Genomic DNA, 22,043 nt, shown 5'->3' with positions numbered 1-22,043 from the left:
GGTAGTACTGGATCAAAGGATATGCACAGTTTGGTTGCCCTTTGGGCACACTTCCAAATTGCTCTCCAGAATGGTTGGATCAGTTCACAACTCGACCAACAGTACTTTAGTGCCTCAGTTTTCCCACATCCTCTCTAACATTAATCATTTTCCTTTTTTGTCATATTAGCTGATCTGATAGGTGTGAGGTGATAGATGTGAGGTGTGAGAGTTGTTTTAATTTGTATTTCTCTAATGAAAGTGATTTAGAGCACTTCATCTGTTGATAGACAGCTTTGATTTTTTCATCTGAAAATTATGTATTCATATCCTTTGACCATTTATCATTTGAGGTATATCTTGTATTCTTATAAATCTGACTCAGTTCTCTATATATTTGGGAAATGTGGCCTTTATCAGCGACCCTGCTGTAAAGATTGTTTCCCAGCTTTCTGTTTTCCTTCTAATCTTGGTTGCATTGGTTTTGTGTGAGTAAAAGCTTTTTAATTTTATATGATAAAAATTATCTGTTTTACATTTCATAATGCTATCTCTTGTTTCATCTTGAATTCTTCCCTTCTTCATAGATCTCATATGTGCTTTCTATTGATGTTACTTCATTGTCTATGATACTTTTTAGCAAGATGTTGTTTCCTTCCTTATCTCTTTTAAATAGATCTATTTTTGTTTTTGCTTGTCAGATCACGATTGCTACCTCTGCTTTTTTTTTTTTTTACTTCAGCTAAAGCTTAGTAGATTTTGTGATAGCCTCTTACCTTTATTCTCTGTGTGTGTGTCTCTCTGCTTCAAGTGTATTTCTTGTAAACAACATATTGTATGATTCTGGTTTTTGATCCATTCTGCTATCTGCTTCGTTTTTATGGGAGAGTTCATCTTATTTACATTCATAGTTATGATTGCAAACTGTGTATTTTCCTCATCCTATTTTTCCTCCTGTTTTTCCTCTCTCTCCTTTCATCCATTCCCTCCTCGACAGTTTTTTGCTTCTGTCTATTGTCTCCCTGGTCTGCTGTCTCTGATGTCAGTCTCTTCCCCACTTCTCTTTTTACTTAATCTCCTCCCTTCCTACTTTCCTGTTGGGTAAGATAGATTTCTATATTCAACTGACTATATATTATTCCCTTTTTGAGGCAATACTGATGAGAGTAAGGTTCAAGCAATGCCCATTGCTTATCCTCCCATCTTTCCCTACCCTGTAATAGATTTTTCTGCATCTCTTCATGTGAAATAATTTACCCCATTCCACCTCTCCCTTCTTTCTGCAACCATGGTATTCCTCTTTCTCATTCCTTAATTATTTTCTTTATGTTATTCCCTCAAATTCATCTTATACCTGTATACTCTATATTTCTTCTAGCTGTCCTATTAGTGGTTCTTAATTTGAGAAGGGGCCTCAGTGTCTGGTATCTTATCCTGCCAGGTGATCTTCAGAGTCTCCCTAAGACAATTCACATGGAAGTGATCCAGTTTCTTGGCATGGTACTCCTCTACTTTCTAGGTCTCAAAAGTACACAACAATGAAATCAGCACAATAGCTCTGTAGACCTTCAGTTTGGTAGTCAGTCTAATACCTCTTTTCTCCCACACTTTCCTATGGAGCCTCCCAAACACTAAGCTAGCTCTGGCACTGTGTGTCAACCTCATTGTCAACGTATACATCCCTGGAAAGTATACTACCAAGGTAAGTGAATTTATCTACAACAGTCAAAACTTCTCCAATTGCTGTAATTGATGGTTCCAAGTATGCATGGGGTGGTGTTGGCTGATGGAGCACCTGTGTTTTCTTGGTGTTAATTGTTAGGCCAAAATCATCACAAGCAGCAGAGAATTAATCCATTCTTTTTTGCATCTCAGCTTCCGAGGCTGCATTGAGTGTACAATCATCCGCAAACAGAAAATCATGCACTAATACTCTCTCCACTTGGGTCTTAGCTTGCAGCCTTTTCAAGTTGAAGAATTTACCATCAGTGCAGAAGCTGACCTTGATGCTGAGTTCATCCTCACTGAAGGAGTTTGACAACATGGATGAAAACATCATACTAAAAAGCATGGGAGCAAGCACATAACCTTGTTTCACTCCACTGGTGATTCTACTGCAGAGAGTATGACTCTGATGGGCTGGCCACTTTGTTTAAATGCAAAATAGACGCTTGCCAAAAATACTATTTTGTGGAGAACTAACACAGGCAAGTGTTCACATGGTGGTCAGACATTATATGAGACACTCTCAAAGTCTCTCTTAAGAACTTTGGATTTGATCATGTGACATGGGAGACATTGGCTCAGCATGGTATTCCCACATCAGAGAAGGTACTGTGCTCTATGAGCAAAGCAGAATTGAAGTAGATCAAAAGATATGCAAGATGTGCAAATTTAGAGAATCCACCCCAAATGTTCACATGTATTATTTGTGCCCAATCTGTGGTAGAGCATTCTGAGCTCATATTGATCTGATCAGCCATAGTCAGACACACTGTAACTTGACTCTAGTATAGTGATATCATTTTGATCCTCTTCAAGAATGAAGGACAACCAACCATTAGTGGTATAATTTTTTAAGAATGACATCCCATGTAGAGATGTAAGCAGTTCAGCTCCATTGAATTTTATATGTTTTCCTTTCCCTTTTTACCTCTTTAGGCTTTTCTTGGGTCTTGAAATTGTAGATGAAATTTTTTGTTCCATTCTGATTTTTTTCAAGCTTGAAAGTTTGAAATCCTTGTATTTCACTGAATGGCCATTTTTTCCCTTGAAGTTTTTTTTTAAAATTTTAAATATTCTATTTTTCTAATTACTTGTAAAAACAATTTTAACATTCTTTTAAAATAATTTTGAGTTCCAAATTCATTTCTTCCCTTTCTTCCTTCCCTCCTCATTGAGAAGGCAAACAGTTTTGTACAGGTTATATATGTGTGACTGGGTACAACATTTCCATATTAGTCATGTTGTGGAAGAAAACACAAAAACATGAAAAAATAAAGTAAAAGTAGTATGCTTTGATTTACACTCAAACTCCATTAGTTCTTTCCCTGGAAGTAGATAGCATTTTCATCATAAATCCTTCAGGATTGTTTTAAATCTCTGTATTGCAAAAATAGCTAAATCATTCATAGTTGGTCATTGTACAGTATTGTTGTATAATATTGTTGCTATGTTCAATATTCTGCTTCTGCTCACTTCATGTCATATAATTTAATGTAAGACTTTCCAGGTTTTTCTGAAAGCTTCCTGCTCATCTTTTCTTTTTAAAATTTATTTATTTATTTTTAGTTTTCAACAGACCCTTCCACAAGATTTTGAGTTCCAAATTTTCTCCCCATATCTTCCCTTAACCCACCCCAAGACAGCATTCTGATTACCACTTCCCACAATCTGCCCTCCTTTCTATTGTACCCCTCTCTTCTCTTATCCCCATCCCCTCTATTTTCTTGTAGGGCAAGATAGATTTCTATACCCCATTACCTGTATATCTTATGTAAAAACAGTAATTTTTAAAACTTTGAGTTCCAACTACTCTCCTTTCCTCCCTCCCCACCCATCCCCACTGAGAAGGCATGTAGTTCAATATAGGTTATACATGTGTAGTTATGCAAAACACTTCTATAACAGTCATAATGTGAAAGACTAACTATATTTCCCTCCATCTCATCCTGCCCCCCTTTTATTCTATTCTCTCTTTTGATCCTATCCCTCAAGATTATTTACTTCTAATTACCCTTTCCTCCCATTTGCCCTCCCTTCTATCATCCCCCCACCTCCTGCTTATCCTGTTCCCCTTACTTTCCTGTAGTAGAAGATAGATTTCCATACCAAATTGACTGTGCATGTTATTCCCTCTTTAAGCCAAATGCGATGAGAGTAAGATTCATTTTTCCCTTTCACTCCCCCTCTTCTTCTCCATTGAAAACACTTTTTCTGGGGGTGGAGCCAAGATGGCGAAGTAGAAAGATGCACATACTCTAGCTCTTCCCCCACAGCCCATAAAATACCTGTAAAAAATGACTCTCAACAAATTCTAGAGAAGCAGAAGCCACAAAATGACAGAGTGAAAGAGATTTCCAGTCAAAGGTAACCTGGAAGGCCAACAGGAAAGGTCTATCGCACAGGACCAGAGCAGAGCTCAGCCTTGACCACATGGCACTGGGAGAAACAGGACCATAACAGGCCTCTGGGGCAGAATCCCCAGCCTCTTGAAAGTCCTCTATTTCATTGAATGACCATTTCCCCCCCTGAAGTATTATACTCAATTTTGCTGGGTAGATGACTCTTGGTTTTAATCCTAGCTCCTCTGATCTCTGTAATATCATATTCCAAGTCCTGTGATCCCCTAATGTAGAAGCTGCTAAATCCTGTGTTATCCTTATTGTATTTCCACAATACTCAAATTGTTTCTTTCTGGCTGCTTGCAATATTTTCTTGTTGACCTGGGAACTCTGGAATTTGGCTACCATATTCCTAGGAGTTTTCCTTTTGGGATCTCTTTCAGGAGATGATCAGTGAATTCTTTCAATATCTATTTTACCCTTTGGTTTGACAATATCAGGGGGCTGGAGGGTGTGTTCAGGGAGGATAAGTACCTTTGGTGTGATGGTTGCCAAGTCCCTTTCAAGACTCTTTCCACCTTTGGCTTCCACCTCTTCCACCCAATTCTCACCTGTAGCTCCAAGAAGCTGCCACATGTGCAGCAGCCACACCCTGGTGAACCGTTTTGGCGGACAGGCTAAACCTGGTTGAGTGTCACCAAGGAATTTCAAACCCATTGGTGAATTGGGGGAGTGTTCTCAACAGAGCATCAATCAATGCAGAGGCCATTGACCATTTACCTCAGGTTGAAGTCAATCCCTCCTTAGCTGAACTTCCACCTGAAGAAACGGTTTTGAGGGTCATTAGGCTCCTTTCATGTGGCAAAGCACCTGGTGCTGATTCTATTCCAGCTGAGATTTACAAGGTAGGGGGACCATTGCTCATACAAAAGCTGACTAAAATTTTCCAGGTTATATGACAAGAGGAGGTTATCCCCCAGGAGTTCAAGGATGCTTCCATTGTACATCTCTATAAAGGAAAATGGAATAGATTGTCCTGCAACAATCACAGGGGAATCTCTCTCTTAGTCATTGCTGGAAAGATTCTTGCTAGAGTCCTCCTTAATAGGCTGATCCTTCACCTGGAAGATGGTCATATACCTGAGAGCCAGTGTGGCTTCAGAAAGGGCCAAGAAACAATCAATATGGTGTTTGCTGCCAGACAACTCCAGGAGAAATGCTAGGAGCAGAACAGAGGTCTGTACACAATGTTTGTAGATCTGACCAAGGCTTTTGACACTGTTAGTCGTCGGGGCTTATGGAAAATTATGTCAAAATTTGGTTACCCGGAGAAGTTCATCAGTATTGTATGTCAATTTCATGGTGGCATGTTTGCCTGGGTTCTGGATAGTGGACAATGCTCTCGTACCTTCCTAATCACCAGTGAAGTGAAACAGGGCTGTGTGCTTGCTCCCATGCTTTTTCACATGATGTTTTCAGCCATGATTTCAAATGCTTTCAATGAGGATGAACATGGCATCAAGGTCAACTACCATACTGATGGTAAGTTCTTCAATTTGTAAAGGCTACAAGCCAAGACTGAAGTGGAGGGAGTGTTGGTACTTGATTTTCTGTTTGCAGATGATTGTGTACTCAATGCAGCCTCTGAAGCTGAGACACAACAAAGTATGGATCAATTTTCTTCTGCCTGTGCCAGTTTTGGCCTAATAATTAACACCAAGAAAATGCAGGTGCTCCATCAGCCACCACCACACCATCCATATGTGGAACCATCAGTTACAACAAATGGAAAAGTTTTGAATGCTGTGAATAAGTTCACTTACCTTGGTAATGTACTTTTTAAGGATGTACACCTTGACAATGAGGTTGATACATGCATTGCTAAAGCTAGCTCAGTGTTTGGAAGGCTCTGAAGAAGAGAGAAGAGGTATTAGACTGAATACCAAACTGAAGGTCTGCAGAGCTGTTGTGCTGACCTCATTGCTGTATGACTGTAAAACATGGACAGTCTATCAGTCACATGCCAGGAAACTGAATTGCTTCCTTTTGAACTGTCTTATGAAGATTCTGAAGATCACTTGGCAGGAGAAGGTACCAGACTCTGCGGTCCTTGCTTGAACTAAACTGCCAAGCATTCAAACTATGCTTCACAGAGTGCAACTCCAGCAGGCTGGCCATGTTGTTCAAAAGCAAAATGTAAGCTTCGTAAAAATACTATTTTATGGAGAATTTGCATGGGGCAGGTGATCACATGGTGGCCAGAAGAAGAGATACAAGGACACTCTCAAGGTCTCAAGAACTTTGGATTTGATTGTACAAGATGGGAGACACTGGCACAGGACCATTCAGCATAGCATGCCCACATCAAAAAGGATACTGTGTTCTATGACCAAAGCAGAATGGAAACAGCACAAAGGAAACATAGGATACACAAATTTGGCATAACCATCCCAAATATTCACATGGACTATCTGTGCCCAATCTGTGTTTGAGCATTTCGAGCTCGTATTGGTCCAATCAGTCACAGTCATACACATTGAAAAGTCACTTTATCATGGTGATGTCACTTTGGTTCTCTTTGAGAACAAAGGACAACAACCACAATATCAGGGCAGTTTTCTTTGATAATTTCTTTTTTTTTTCCCAAGGAGATGTCATTTTATTGAATATTTTATAAACAAATCACATTTGTGTGGGTACTTTATTTTTTTTAAATTTATTTATTTAACTTTTAACATTCATTTTCACAAAATTTTGGGTTCCAAATTTTCTCCCCTTTTGTCCCCTCCCCCACCCCAAAACACCGAGCATTCTAATTACCCTTATCACCAATCTACTCTCTCTTCTATCATCCCTCTCTGCCCTTGTCTCCATCTTCTCTGTTGTCCTATAAGGCCAAATAACTTTCTATACCCCTTTACCTGTATTTCTTATTTCCTAGTGGCAAGAGCAGTACTCGACAGTTGTTCCTAAAACTTTGAGTTCCATCTTCTCTTCCTTGCTCCCTCCCCACCCCTTCCCTTTGGAAGGCAAGCAATTCAATATAGGCCAAATCTGTGTAGTTTTGCAAATGACTTCCATAATAGTCGTGTTGTGTAAGACTAACTATATTTCCCTCCTCCGATCCTGTCCCCCATTACTTCTATTCTCTCTTTTGATCCTGTCCCTCCCCATGAGTGTTGACCTCAGATTGCTCCCTCCTCCCATTGCCGTCCCTTCCATCATCCCCCCCACCCTGCTTATCCCCTTAACCCCCACTTTCTTGTATTGTAAGATAGGTTTTCATACCAAAATGAATGTGCATTTTATTCCTTCCTTTAGTGGAATGTGATGAGAGTAAACTTCATGTTTTTCTTTCACCTCCCCTCTTTTTCCCTCCACTAATAAGTCTTTTGCTTGCCTCTTTTATGAGAGATAGTTTGCCCCATTCCATTTCTCCCTTTCTCCTCCCAATATATTTCTCTCTCACTGCTTGATTTCATTTTTTTAAGATATGATCCCATCCTCTTCAATTCACTCTGTGCACTCTGTCTCTATGTGTGTGTGCATGTGCTTGTGCATGTGTGTGTGTGTGTGTAATCCCACCTAGTACCCAAATACTGAATAGTTTCAAGAGTTACAAATATTGTCTTTCCATGTAGGAATGTAAAGAGTTCAACTTCAGCAAGTCCCTTATGACTTCTCTTTGCTGTTCACCTTTTCATGCTTCTCGTCATTCCTGTGTTTGAAAGTCAAATTTTCTTCTCAGCTCTGGTCTTTTCATCAAGAATGCTTGAAAGTCCTCTATTTCATTGAAAGACCAATTTTTCCCCTGAAGTATTATACTCAGTTTTGCTAGGTAGGTGATTCTTGGTTTTAGTCCTAGTTCCTTTGACTTCTAGAATACCCTATTCCACGCCCTTCGATCCCTTAATGTAGAAGCTGCTAGATCTTGTGTTATCCTGATTGTATTTCCACAATACTTGAATTGTTTCTTTCTAGCTGCTTGCAATATTTTCTCCTTGACCTGGGAACTCTGGAATTTGGCCACAATGTTCCTAGGAGTTTCTCTTTTTGGATCTCTTTCAGGAGATGATCTGTGGATTCCTTGAAGACTTATTTTGCCCTCTGGTTCTAGAATCTCAGGGCAGTTTTCCTTGATAATTTCATGAAAGATGATGTCTAGGCTCTTTTTTTGATCATGGCTTTCAGGTAGTCCCAGAATTTTTAAATTGTCTCTCCTGGATCTATTTTCCAGGTCAGTTGTTTTTCCCATGAGATATTTCACATTATCTTCCATTTTTTCATTCTTTTGGTTTTGTTTTGTGATTTCTTGGTTTCTCATAAAGTCATTAGCCTCCATCTGTTCCATTCTAATTTTGAAAGAACTGTTTTCTTCAGTGAGCTTTTGAATCTCCTTTTCCATTTGGCTAATTCTGCTTTTGAAAGCATTCTTCTCCTCATTGGCCTTTTGAACCTCTTTTGCCAATTGAGTTAGCCTATTTTTCAAGGTGTTATTTTCTTCAGCATTTTTTTGGGTCTCCTTTAGCAGGGTGCTGACCTGATGTTCATGTTTTACCTGCATGTCTCTCATTTGTCTTCCCAGCTTTTCCTCCACCTCTCTAACTTGATTTTCAAAATTCTTTTTGAGCTCTTCCATGGCCTGAGCCCATTGAGTGGTCTGGGATACAGAAGCCTTGACTTCTGTGTCTTTCCATGATGGTAAGCATTGTTCTTCCTCATCAGAAAGGAAGGGAGGAAATGCCTGTTCACCAAGAAAGTAACCTTCTATAGTCTTATTTCTTTTCCCTTTTCTGGGCTTTTTCCCAGCCAGTGACTTGACTTCTGAATATTCTCTTCACACCCACTTCGCCTCCTGGGATTCTCCCAGCCAGCGCTTGGGGTCTGAGATTCAAATTCAGCTTCCCAGCCTGAGGGCTTTGGGCTGAGGCAAGGCTGCTATTCAGTGTGAGATCAAGTTCAGGTGCTCAGGTTGGGGCAGGGCTGCCTCACGGGCTCAGTTTCCTCAGGGGGTTTATGCAGAGACCTTCAACAATGGATCCGGGCTCCTGCCTGCTTGGGGAGCCCCAGTCTCCTCCCACCTCTGCTGCTGCCTCCCGAGGGGGCCCGAGCCACGGAGACACCCTACTCCCCTGTTGGCCACCCAAAAAGACTCTCTCACCGACCCTTGTCACCTGTGGGTGGAGGGACCCGCGTGGCCACTGGAGATTCTGTCCCTGAAGCCTGCTTGTATCCACTCCTCTTGGTTCTGCGCAGCCACAGCAGGGCTGGGCTGGACTCCCGGTCCAGGGCGCAACGGACCTTTCGCATCAGGTCTATCTGGAACAGAAATCTCTTACGCTTTGTTGTTCTGTGGCTTCTGCTGCTCCAGAATTTGTTGCTCCAGAATCTTTTTTACAGATATTTTATGGGCTGTGGGTTCAGAGCTAAAGTATCTGCGTGTTTCTATTCCACCATCTTGGCTCCGCCCCCCTCTTTGATAATTTCTTGAAAGGTGATGTCTATGCTCTTTTTTTGATCATGGCTTTCAAGTAGTCCAATAATTTTTAAATTATCTCTCCTGGATCCATTTTCCAGGTCAGTTGTTTTTCCAATGAGATATTTCACATTATCTGCTGTTTTTTTCATTCCCTTGGCTCTATTTTATAATTTCTTGATTTTTTTTAAAATTAACTATTCTTTAATATTTCCATAAATACTTCTTTCTGTACATAATATAGTTTGACAAAAGTTTGCAAATATATACTTAAGTTCATATTTGAGGACTTCCAGTGGAACAAAGAGGACTCTTTCACCAGGTCTTGTCAGACTGGCTCCTAGAGGTGTCCTATGCTGTATAGTCCCATCTCTCCTCCCTCAGTATCAATGTCACCCTGAAAGGGAGGCAGGCGTCCAAAGTTACAAGGCCCTCAGGAAGGACGCCTGGTCTGGGCAACCTCAGTAAACAGGCCAACACAGACAGGATGGCAGGAGGGGTCACTTTTCAGGAACTGGGGAGTAAAGGCAGAGTGGGTAGAGGTGGGATGACCAGGCCACCAGTAAAGGACTCCTGAATGAGGCTGGGAACTTGGAGCTGTGGCGAACTAAGGTACATGTATGGCAGGCCTAGAGGCGGGACTGGTGTAGAGTGCAGAAGCAGGGGACTGTAGAGGTGGAGGAGGAAGCCTGGAGGAGGATCGGGGAGGCCTCAAATCCTGCAGCTGACCCTTCAGCTTCATGCGGCGACTCTGGAAACAGTCTTTATCTGAACTTCTGACAGTTGCATCTTGCTGGCCAGTTTGCGCCTCTCAGCAATGCCCAGGTAGTGGTGGTGTTTGAAGGAGCTCTCCAGAGTGCTGATCTGCTTGGTCATAAAAGCCCTGCCCAGGCAGTGAGCGCCTGGCCTTGGGGTTCAGGGTTTGGGCCCTCTGACAGCCTGCAGCTGCCACTGCTGACCTCAGGGGAAGCCTCCTCGCCCAGAGACATGGATTTGAATGAGGAAGACTCTCCCACAGTGGCTGTGGTGGGTAGCGTGGGGACCCACTAACTTGGAGAAGGGCCCTCTGACCCCAAGATATCAGGAAGGCCTGATAAAAGAGGATTCCCCCCAAGACCTGGTCCCCTCGGCCTTCCCCTGTGGTGGAAGCCTCAGAGTCACCTTGGCCGAGGTGTGAGGGCTTCTGGCTGCTCTGAAAGAGCCGTTCCACAAAACAATGGGGGCTTCCTCATTAAGAGGCTGGTGGGCACCAAAGGGGATGGACTTTGACTCCTAATTTCTTGATTTTTCATAAAGTCATTAGCTTCTATCTGCTCTGTTCTAATCTTTAAGGAATTATTTTCTTCAGTGAGCTTTTGGACCTCCTTTTCCATCTGGCCAATTCTGCTTTCTAGGACATTCTTCTCCTCATTGTATTTTTGGATCTCTTTTGCCATTTGGGTTAGTCTGTTTTTTAAAGTGTTATTTTCTTCAGCATTTTTTTGAGTCTCCTTTATCAAGCAGTTGACTTGTTTTTCATGATTTTCTTGCTTCACTCTCATTTCTCTTCCCAATTTTTGCTCTACTTCGCTTACTCCACAGCCCTGGGGCTGGGGACTGACCACTCTAGTCTCTAGGTTTTTTCCACTGACTCTCAAATTTGTCCTCAGTGTTTTATGGTTGTGAAGTCTAGAAACTGCCACAGGTGCCCAAGATTCATTCCCCTCAAGGCCTGTTCAGCTCCCATCTATGCTGGCATGGCCCACACTGGACTATGCTCTGCTCCCAGCGTGGCATGATAGATACTTCCTGATGACCTTCCAGGCTGTCTTGGGCTGGAGATTTGCTTCACTCTGTCATTCTGTGGGTTCTGGAGCTCCAGGATTTGTTTAGAGTCATTTTTTACAACTATTTGGCTGGTCTTATGGGGAGAGCACTAGCAAGTCCATGCTGTTACTCTGCCATCTTGGCTCCGCCCCCTCCCTTGAAGTTTTATGCTTAATTTCTCCAGGTAGATGATTCTTGCTTGAAATCCTAGCTCCTTTGTCCCTCCCTCCATTTTAATAAACTCATCTTCATTATGTATCTTTTCACATTCTTTCCATTTTTCTTGCATTAATGAAGACCATATTCTCTTTGGAAAATACTGCATTTGGAAGACATTCTCTTCACTAATGGGTACTCATTCCCTCACGCCCTCAACACAGTGACCTAGGTGGTAGAAAAGATACATTTCTTGATCTTCACTGTGATTTCAATCTATTTTCCATCATCCCTCAACAACCTCTCCTCCTTTATGGTTTTAATTTGTGTCCAGCCATTTGTATTTCCAGGTCCATATTCTTGTTGTAGTCATCTATCCAACTTCTAGATCATTCTCCTTTTTATTCTTGGAGTTTGGTATCAGGTTCTTAGTCTTTCTCTCCACTCTTACTTCTGCCCTCATACTTGGAGATTTCAGGAAACATGATGACCCCCCTCAAACACTTTCTTGTTCATTAACCATCTCAGATCTTATGACCTAAATCTTCACTCCACTTCAGTTTTCCCTAAGAATGGACTCTCATCACCCCTCACTTGAACTTTTGCAGGTACCTCCTGATTAGTAACCATGTTTCTATTTTCTTCAATTCTTTTTATTCTTTTCAATCTCTCCCCTATGGAGAGATCAAGAGATTCTTCCTAAAATACAAATCTGACCATAGCATTCCTCTACCAAAAAACCCTCAGTAATTCCCAATTGCCAGTAGGATAATATACAAATACCTCTGCAGAGAATTTAAAGCACTATACAATCTGTCTCCCACTTATCTTTCCAGACTTATTTCTTATTACTTCCTTTCATTTACTCTCCATTCCAACTAAACTGATCTGCTACCTAATCCTCAAACTCAATATATCATCTTTTTGTTTCCTTGTAGGGTGTCCCCATGCCTAGGATGGATTGTCTCTTCTCTTCATCTGTCTTTAAGGTTTAGCACAAATGTCTCCTCCTATGTCGAGCTATTCTTGATTCCCTCAGATGTCAGGTCTTTCTCCTCCTGATATTGTATTTACTCGTCTGATTGCATATGCATCTCCCCAAATAGCTGGGAGGAAAGATATTCAAATTTTTAGCATTTAGCAGAATGCCATGTACACAGCAGACAATATATGTTTATTGAATTGTTGCCTGCGTTTGGGGGCAGGGTTTATACACATGAGCACCCATGTACACACATACAAGTTTCTGAAGCTTTTGTTTTGTTTGGCTCCGTGTCTCTTATTCCATTTCAGAACAGCTGGTGGGTGTGTACATGCAAATAAGAACAACATGCAGGCAAGGGTTTTAAATGAGAATGTGGGCTCTTTTCTGTGCTGAGACTTCTGTGCTGTGTTTCTATTTGGTTTTGTTTGTTTTTTTTCCCATCAATTTGCCATGGTACTCATGATCCAGTGACCAAGGCAGGGACAACAAACTTACATAGTCAACTGAGAGACTTTGGGTCTTGAACTGTCCTTAGATGAATCCAAGTTATTGTTTAACCTTTTTAACACTGTGATCTTACAACGGACTAGTGACACATCTGAAGTTGTAGAGGCACCCCAGAGAACTAAATTATGGATTGATATTTAACAGTGCAGAGTCATTTCAAAGCTGGCTCTTCGTTTTCTTTAAGACTAGTTTGACTCAGGGAGATTTTTATGGTGCCAGAAACCACACACTAGGCTGTAATTGAGCATAATTATTGCACCACATGGTGTAAAGTGCTGGACGGTAGGCATCCCACTGAATCCCATTAGTTTTTTGATTGAGCTCTGGAAAATGGTGCCCCTGACAGGGCCAGGAATAATTTTGTTTAATCTGCTGCCCCTTTAAAATGATAGCTATTGGTGTGTGTAATCCTCCTTGCCCCTTTGTTTATGATATACCTATAAACTCTCCAGGGTGCCAGTACAAGCACACCTTGCAATGCTGTGATCGCCAATTTCTAGACAAGCTGAAGGCAATGAAAAATGGAGATATTTATTTGAATAACTTAAATTAACAAACACAAGTTCATGCACTAGATAGAAAGCAAATACTTTGCATAAACTATCTTATTTGGGAAGTAAAAAAATTTTGAAGGAAAACTTGTGAGCAATTATTATAGTTTTGGGAGATGATTTGTCGATTTAGAGGATGGCAATAACTGTCCAACTTAATCTGTGGCAGGGTATATCCCTTCTCCAAAAAGAGAGCATCACCTCTGTGATCCCTGAAGGCAGAAGATCAATAAAGGTTTCAGCTATGCCATCTGGTTGGTATGATATTAAGATCTCTCTCTCTCCTCAACTCCCACTATTATAGGGAGTTATTTAGACAGTATCAGTCCAGTGGGAAAGGGATTGCTTGTTTAGCTACTAAAAAGTGTGCTTGCCTTCAGCGGGGAGTCTAATCCAGAATGTCATGCTATAAATCTGAGTGACTGCATTGGAGTCTCCCTATGGGAAAGCTAGTGTTCCACCGAAATATTAAAGGTCACCCCTATAGCAAACCTGAATTTAGATTCTTTCAATAGAAATTACTGCTGTGTGTGTTTTTAAAATTTGTTTCTGGACTCCTGTGAGTCTTTTGAGTGCTTTGTATATTTTCTATGTTTGTTTTGTGGGTTCCTATTTGTCCTTTCCTTCTGAATTTTCTATGAAGTGAAATAAAGGCTATTTGCTATACATAATATTGCCTTAATGTCTTGAGCACTTATAGTGAATTTGGGGGACTCTGTTATTCCCATTTGGGGAAACTTTGACATGAGCTATAACTAAGCTATATTTAGAGATTTTCATAGACTAAGTAACCTCTTAGTGGTGGCAATAAACTCCAAGTGACAGTAGTAGAATGGTAGAAAAGACAGTGGAGGATGCTAAAAATCATGGTTTGTAAACCAAATATATAAAGTTTGCCTCAGATGTTGGTAACCTAAATATGAGATCTTTATCCAATGACTGTGAGTGGACACATGATTGAAGGAATTGAACTATATCAATATGGAAATTACCACTATAAAAAATCCCAGGAGACAGAATGAAATTGCTGCTAAATAGAAGGATAGCTCACAGATTCTCATTGCAGAGCAAAATAAAGGAGCTGGTAGAGTTGTTTTTATTGTGCATCCAAAGACAACAAGAAACATAATTTTGTGGAACATTTGTTCATCTTGTTTTTTAGTGCTCATGATCAGTATTTGCAAAAAGACCACTATGAAAATAATTGCAGCTTATGTACCAACATCTGTTGTAGGGGATGGAGAGAAAAAGAAATTCTGTGAAAAACTCGGTAAGACCTTTTAAAAATTAACTAATCTTCAATGCTCACTTTACTGTCAAGGTGGAAATGGGTGAGGAATGTGTATATGTATGATACACATATTATGTATTAACATGTAAACATATAAAAAGTATATATCTATACATATATTGCACATATACAGCAGGAATAAGAAACAATAACAAACATTTGCAGACTACAAAGAAGTCTTATTCAGTGAACACTTCACTTATATGCTAAGTAGATAAATATGAAGATAAAGAGAAATACTGTTTTAGAATGAAAATTTATGTGTAACATCTTACAGCAAAAGGTGGCAGAAAAATATGAATAATATCTTGTAAAAGAGAGAAAAGCTATAGTAGGTAAATCTAGTTGAAATAAATCTTGATGAGAGATCCACATGAACAAAGTCATCCCAAGGATATTTAAGGATGGAACTAGAAGGTGGACAATATATAGGAAAGATGGAAAAGATCTGTAGGTATTTTTTTAAATGACATGCTTTTCATCACTGAGAAAGGCATATCTACCACACTTGGACACTAACATCACAGTTTCACATATGCTCAAAGAGAAAGTAGAAACGATACTAAAAAAAACAATGATTTGATAAGTGACTGGACTAGAATGGGAGTAGCCAGAAATGAGGCATATTAAATACGTGCTGAAGGTGACACAATGGTTATGTGTTGTGAGATCAATTCACAGGGTATTGGTTGGGAAGGAAGATACCAAAGATGGGGGGAAAAACTCTCAGACCTAACAAAAAGAAAAAAAAAAGCTCATAGAATCGTAACAACTACTGACCTATATGCTTCCTTTCCCATTTATATAACATTGTTATGAGAAACAATATCTCTGAAACAAGGACAACATTGTTGAAAGCATTAATAGGGTACAGACAGACTTTCACAAGCAATATTTCACAGGTCGCACCTTTACCATTATGTAGTTATCTGAAAGATGTAGAGAATCAGTACAAATTCCCATTGTACTTGTTCACTAAAAAAATAGCAATTTATTTGGTAAGGCAAAAAACTACTTTTTTTTTAGACTTTTCTTCCAACAAAGTCTTTACTATTCCAGCATAATATATTGTTCTTATGGTTCAGTTGTTTTCTACTAACTCATTATGACTCCATTTGGGGTTTTCTTGGCAAAGACACTGTAGCGGTTTGACAATTCCTTCTTCAGATCATTTTACAGATAAGAAAATTGAGGCAAACAGAGTTAAGTGATTTACCCAGGGTCACATAGCTAGTAAGTATCTGTGGCCAGATTTGAACTCAGGAAGATGACTCTTCCTGATTCCAGGCCTGGCACTCTATCTACTTTGCCACCTGTAAGATATTGTAAATATAACAAATGGAGATAACTCTCTGATCATTAATATTAGGTGATGCTTTAAACATTTGAATATGGTGAGCACTTGCCCTCTGATAGAGCTAGAATCAGGATAGCAAGAATTAAGGCAGAGTAATATGGGTTTTCCCCTTGGGTACCCAAGTTTAGGGGGCACCATTAGTGCTTGTACTCCTTCAGAAACTAGAAATATCTTTCATTTTGGGTGCATAGCAAACATCTTGGAAATATGATTCCTATGCCCAGCATAGGTCCTCTGGCTCAGCACAACTGTGATCCTGTGCCATGTCTCCCTGTTCTATGGCTTGCCTCTTCTCTTTTCCAGGTCTCAGGATATCATCTCTAAATGCTGTCATATATCTCTCAAACTGTCACATGCAGTGTAGATCATCACTAACATCTCAAGGTTGAATAAGGCCACTATTGGCATGCCTCCAAGATATGAGAAGATCATGAACGGAAAGCTATTCTCTCTGAAAAATGGGCCATTACTCCCTTATGCTTAGTGCAACTAGTCAGGTTTGGGGTACCATGCCCTTTCATAGCAAGTGTGTGTGTGTGTCTGTGTGTCTGTGTGTCTGTGTGTGTCTCTGTGTGTTTGTATGCCTGGGGTAAATAATAATGTCAACTAACCAAAAAAAAAGCCTATCCTGAAATAAGGACCAAGGAATTTGACACATGTATGTGTTAAGAACTGAATCTGCCTTGTTCCAGTCCTTAGCAAAGTTCTCTCCAGTAGCAAGCTTTGTGTGTCCTGAAGTTTTTTCTCTCTTGGGGACCTTCTGTTTTAATGTCTAACATTTTTTCCAGTGAGCTTTCTCAATAGCCAAATGAATTTCCTTAAAAATTGATTTGAGGGTGACTTTCATGCTTGCCTGGGAACATTTTGCAATATTTTTCTTAGTGTTAGAATTGCTAATTATGGTTCTGCTCAGTGAGGTTCCCCTGCTCTTTCTTCCTTGCTTTCATTGCATGGAGAGGGTGATGGAAACTCAGTTATCCCAGGGGGAATTTTATTAGTGGAGACTAAAGCTTAGCTAGGTATCAGTGGTAGTTCCTTTTTGATGAAGTTGTTAAAACACTCCAGTAGGTTACACCTAGAAGTTGAAAGTTGGGTAGAACCAACCCTATCCAAGGGATGGAACAAGTTATGCAGACAGGATGTTGAAAATAATGGAATTAACTTCTGAGCCAAGAGAATAGTCACCACAATTTGTGGTGTAGGAACCAACCTTGAAGGGGCATCTGTTATAACTTGTAGGCAGATTTATTAAGGTTGGAAGTAAGTGAAGTTACTTGTGTTACATGTCATCCCATGTACTTTATTCCTGATACTCCTTTGGAATATTTGCTCAGATTTTATTATTTTTTCCTTATAAATTCTTAACAAAAAGATTTATTTGGCTCTCATGTTATGCAGCAGAAAAGAGAAGGAAAAGAATGATAGGGTGACAACAGAAGAAAAAGAAAATAAGATGCTAAAGGCCAAATTGGGGTTAATTTCTCTTTACTTTTCATTCTGTTTGGTGGTAGCAAAGGCTGAATTTAGTGGGTTATACTGTTTCTTTTTTTTAAAGTATTTTTAAAAGCACTGTTTTCTTTTAATCTATTGACTGCCAATTGCTGTGTCATGAGATGAGAGCCAACCTGCATGAGTTAATAGCCCTCCTGGGTCTTTAAATGTTCAGTTCTTTCACAGACTACAGGATAAGAGAAAAGAGTTACTTTGGGTTCTCACAGTGAAACCTTGGCGAGTCTCCTGGTACACTGATGAATAGAATGAGAATGGAAGCAACCTCTTATTACTCCATCCAGAAAGAGCAGGAAGGATCACATTAAGGCACAGAAGAGAAGGGATGAGTCAATGATTTTGGTTGGAATGGAGGAGGAGGAGGATTCTCGCAACCCCCTTCTGAGAAAACAGGACACAGACATTGGCATTGAGGACCAATCTCATGTGTAGGCCAAGTAGACAGGAACCTGCTTATTCTGATATGAAGAGTTCTAGGAGGTATTTCCCAGCCTAAGGTGGGAAAAATCTGATTTAGCCAATAAAATTACGTCATTAGAAATTCTTTTGGTTCAAGGGTTTGTTCTCTTTTTGAATGCAAATATCTTTGGCATGGGGCATACCATGGTTTACCATAAAACTACATCACCACCATCAGCACCACCAAATTGTTTGGGCTAGGAGCCAGGAAATGTGGGTCTTGATCCTCCATTTGCTAGTCATTTGAACTTAGACAATATCAATAATAACAATAACAAAATATAGACAACAATAGCCATGATATTTCCATATGGTGCTTTTAGATTTACAAATCACTTTCCATATGTAACACATGGTTCAGAACCAAAACTCTAGTTATTCATTTATCTTTAGGGCTTCTTTATAATCATATCCTTTTTTCTCAGGCCCTGAGAAGTGATGACATTTCCTGTGGTACCATCAGAATTTCCTTTGTTTTTAGGGTTCTACCTCAGCTCCTATGCAAGTACTCTGGTTGACAGAATATCAAATATGAAACAGGCTTTAATCCAACAAAAACCCACAAAAAGAAATTTACACTGAAGCCCATAAACAGTTAGGATACCTCCAAACCAAGTACAATGAGGTCCATTATTTTTTATTCTTCATAATCCAGTGTTACTGTTAACAGGGGCCTGCTATAGAAAACCTGCTTATTCCCTTGTCATATTTTCATTCATGGATGAAAATAACTTGATGACATTAATTTCTTAATGGTCAAGTAGATCAGTGAATTCCAATCTCCTTAAGTTTGAGAACCCTTCTTCAGGGTTAAAAAGTATATCCCAGACCTTATATGAATATATAATTTTACTATGAATATCTGATCATTGAGAAAATAGATGATTAGATGTAGACCTTTATAGTTTCATTGCTTTCCAGGAATTGATAGCCTACAAGGTGAAACCACTGGTGTCAATTAGTTCCATAAACATTATATAGAAATGAGAACTAGGATCAACTAGTTTTTTATGCCTCCTTTAAAAAAAAAATTAACAATGGTATCTATGACATTTAATATTTTGGGGGAAATTTTTCCTCTTTGAATTATCTTAAACATTTATCCCTAAATGTCAAAAATGACAATGCCTACAGTATGGATTTCTGTAAGAACATGGTTAGATCCAGCCTTTCTTCTCAATTAAATCTTAAGTCTCATGTCCATTTCCTCATCTAGCACATAAATGAGGTTGTAGAGTCTAAATATATTGATTACATTATCATCAGTGATGAAAGTGGATTGTTCTAGAAATGCTGCAAAATATGTTCTGGTTTATGTCTATCTACTGTACTCCTGCCAGATTCCTGTAAATGGCCTTGGAATGCTATGTCACAATTCAGTCCCATACCAGGCTGTCTGAAGACTTGTTTTTCTTTCCACTGCTTTTAATTGCTTTTTGATCTTCTGTCATCTGCTCCCATAATGTTTGCCAATGCATTTGTCACCCTAGGTTGCTATATTTCTCCATTTGGCAAGAAAATCATGTTTTACTAAATGAGGCTGATTCTGGGTTCTTTTGTTCCCTTACTGTTTTATATTGGTTAAACTTCTGTTATCTATTCTGATGCCTCATCATGGCAAGAAGGTGACTCAGGGTTTTCAAAGGCTATGCCAGATGAATGCAAACTCTTGTAGGTTTTACACTGTTGGAAGGACTTCAAGTGTAATTCCAACAACAGACAAACCAGCCTTCAGTCTTGTATAGTCTCCTTCTACTTCTTCAGTGATGGTAAAAGAGTGGCAGAAAAAGAGGCAGAATCCTAAGAATCCCTGTTTTTAGACTATTTATCTATCTATCTATTATCTATCTATCTATCTATCTATCTATCTATCTATCTATCTATCATCTATCTATCTATCTATATTACCTTGGCTGTTGTTATTCTAAATGTAGAATCTCTGTCTTAATAACCAGAGTGCATATACTAATGGAGAAATTAAATAACATCATTCTTGCTAGTCTAACTAGAAATAAAACTGTAAGACCGAAGGAAATTAAATAGGAGGATGGCTCTCAGAATGGTAAAGGAGCTGATGGAATGAGTTTTATTAAATGCATAAGAGCAAAAAGAAAGATCATTTTGGGGGACATTTGGTAATATAGTATTGCAGTGCTCATGGTAAGTATTGCAACAAGGCAACTATGACAATAATTGTAGCTTGTGCACCAGTATTTGTTTCAGAAAATGAAAAGATAGAGAAATTTCATGAAGAACTTGATGAGGTCCTCTGAATTATCAATGTACACTTTGATACTCAGTGACTTCAGTGCAAAGATGGAAGAAGGCAAGAATAGTGAGAAAAATAATAGAAAACAAGGATCAGGAAAGATGAATGAGAGAAACCAAACATTTATAGACTACACAGAAGGTTTAAACATTTACATCATGAATACTTTTTTAAAGAAAAAAATGGTAAGGGCTAGATATAATGAGCACTGAAGAACATTACAAACATGAAATATATCTTAAGAGATATTTATATGGAAGTGCTCCCTGATATAAATGTTTCTGTAAATTAAGACTGCTAACTTCTTAGATCAAAGATCAGAATTGATATGAATTTAGAATAATGAGAAAAAAGATATGGCATATAACCGAAACAATTCAATTTTGACCTATTTAAACAAATTATTGATGACAAAAATGGGTAAAGGATAGTAGAAAAGACATTAATCATGATTACAAAAAATTTATATAGAGGCTTGTCTGATATAAATCAATTGCCACAATAAGACCAAAAAAGTCTGAAAGGAGTCTTAGTCAGCAAACCCTTGATCTTCTTGCCATGTAGAGAAAGATGTCAAGCAAAGGCAATTTAAAAAATCATTTGTAAAATCCTTCAAAGAAGGATGATAGAAGAGTATGAGTACCACTTATCATCTTATAAAACAGAGAGAAGTAAAGGATAAAACCAGTTTAATGAAAGCTTAGTGAAGACCCCCAACTAATCACTCTTATGCTGAAGACTTTTAAAGATGAAAATGGACAGAGGAAAATAAACAGAAGAAAACTAGAAAAGATCTGCAAAAAAAAAATTAATAAACAACACTGTCTAGGAAAGTGGAGCCACCTCTAATATTACAGCACTGTGTGTGCCAATAAGGCAGGGGTTCTAAACCTGGGGTCTGTGAATATACTTTTAAAAAATATTTTGATAACTGTATTTTATTCTGAGAAAGAGTTCATACGTTTCACAAAGGGGATCCTTGAGACACAAAAAGTTATAAATTCTTGCTAGTGAGAAAGTAGAAATAGCACTAAATATAACAAAGATGAGGGAAAAAGATTGGATCAGTTATATGAAGAAGATATCCACATTAGAGTTGACCCAATTTCAAGTTTTTTGAGGGATTAATTCATGAGGTGTATGAAGGAGGGGAAAATAAAAAGGCATGGAAAAATCACACACTTTAATATCACCTAGGAGACTGAGAAAATAATAACACTTATTGACCTGACTAATTACCCATCTATACAAAATCTTTCATGACTTCACTGTATACACCCACCCATGGCATTCTTGATGAGTACATTTGCAAGCAACAGACAGACTTTTGCCAGTGATATTCCATAGTGAACACATCTTTACTATTACATAATTAACTGAAAGATGCATAGAATACATTATCCCATTATATTTTGTTTGATGATTAAGAAAAAGCATTTGGTTTGAATTATAGAATAGCAAAAAGGGATGTAAAGCCTATTTAGTCCAACCTCCTTGTTTTACATATGCGAGAACTGAGGCTCAGTCATTTAACTGAAAAGTTGAATGACTTTTCCAAGGTCCCTCAGACAAAGTATCACAGAAAGGATTTCAACCCATGTTCTCTGACTTCAGAGTCAATATTCTCTTTACTA

The 22,043-nt window shown here is 39.0% G+C and overlaps 1 long non-coding RNA gene and 1 pseudogene across 1 annotated transcript; one reads left to right on the top strand and one right to left on the bottom strand.

The window, feature by feature from the left end:
• Window positions 1-9,720: 9,720 nt before the first annotated feature.
• Window positions 9,721-12,111, bottom strand: LOC140507888 (homeobox protein HMX1-like; annotated as a pseudogene).
• A 128-nt stretch (window positions 12,112-12,239) lies between these two features.
• LOC140506276 (uncharacterized) lies at window positions 12,240-19,943 on the top strand. Its single transcript, XR_011967843.1, has 3 exons — window positions 12,240-13,778; window positions 14,687-14,794; window positions 16,476-19,943. It is a non-coding gene; the product is annotated as an uncharacterized lncRNA (long non-coding RNA).
• The last annotated feature ends 2,100 nt before the right edge of the window (window positions 19,944-22,043 follow it).

This window comes from Notamacropus eugenii, chromosome 5 (genome assembly GCF_028372415.1).
Source record: "Notamacropus eugenii isolate mMacEug1 chromosome 5, mMacEug1.pri_v2, whole genome shotgun sequence".
Lineage (NCBI taxonomy): Eukaryota > Metazoa > Chordata > Mammalia > Diprotodontia > Macropodidae > Notamacropus > Notamacropus eugenii.
The sequence above is the reverse complement of the archived record's forward strand: the minus strand, read 5'-3'. Positions and strand labels throughout refer to the sequence as shown.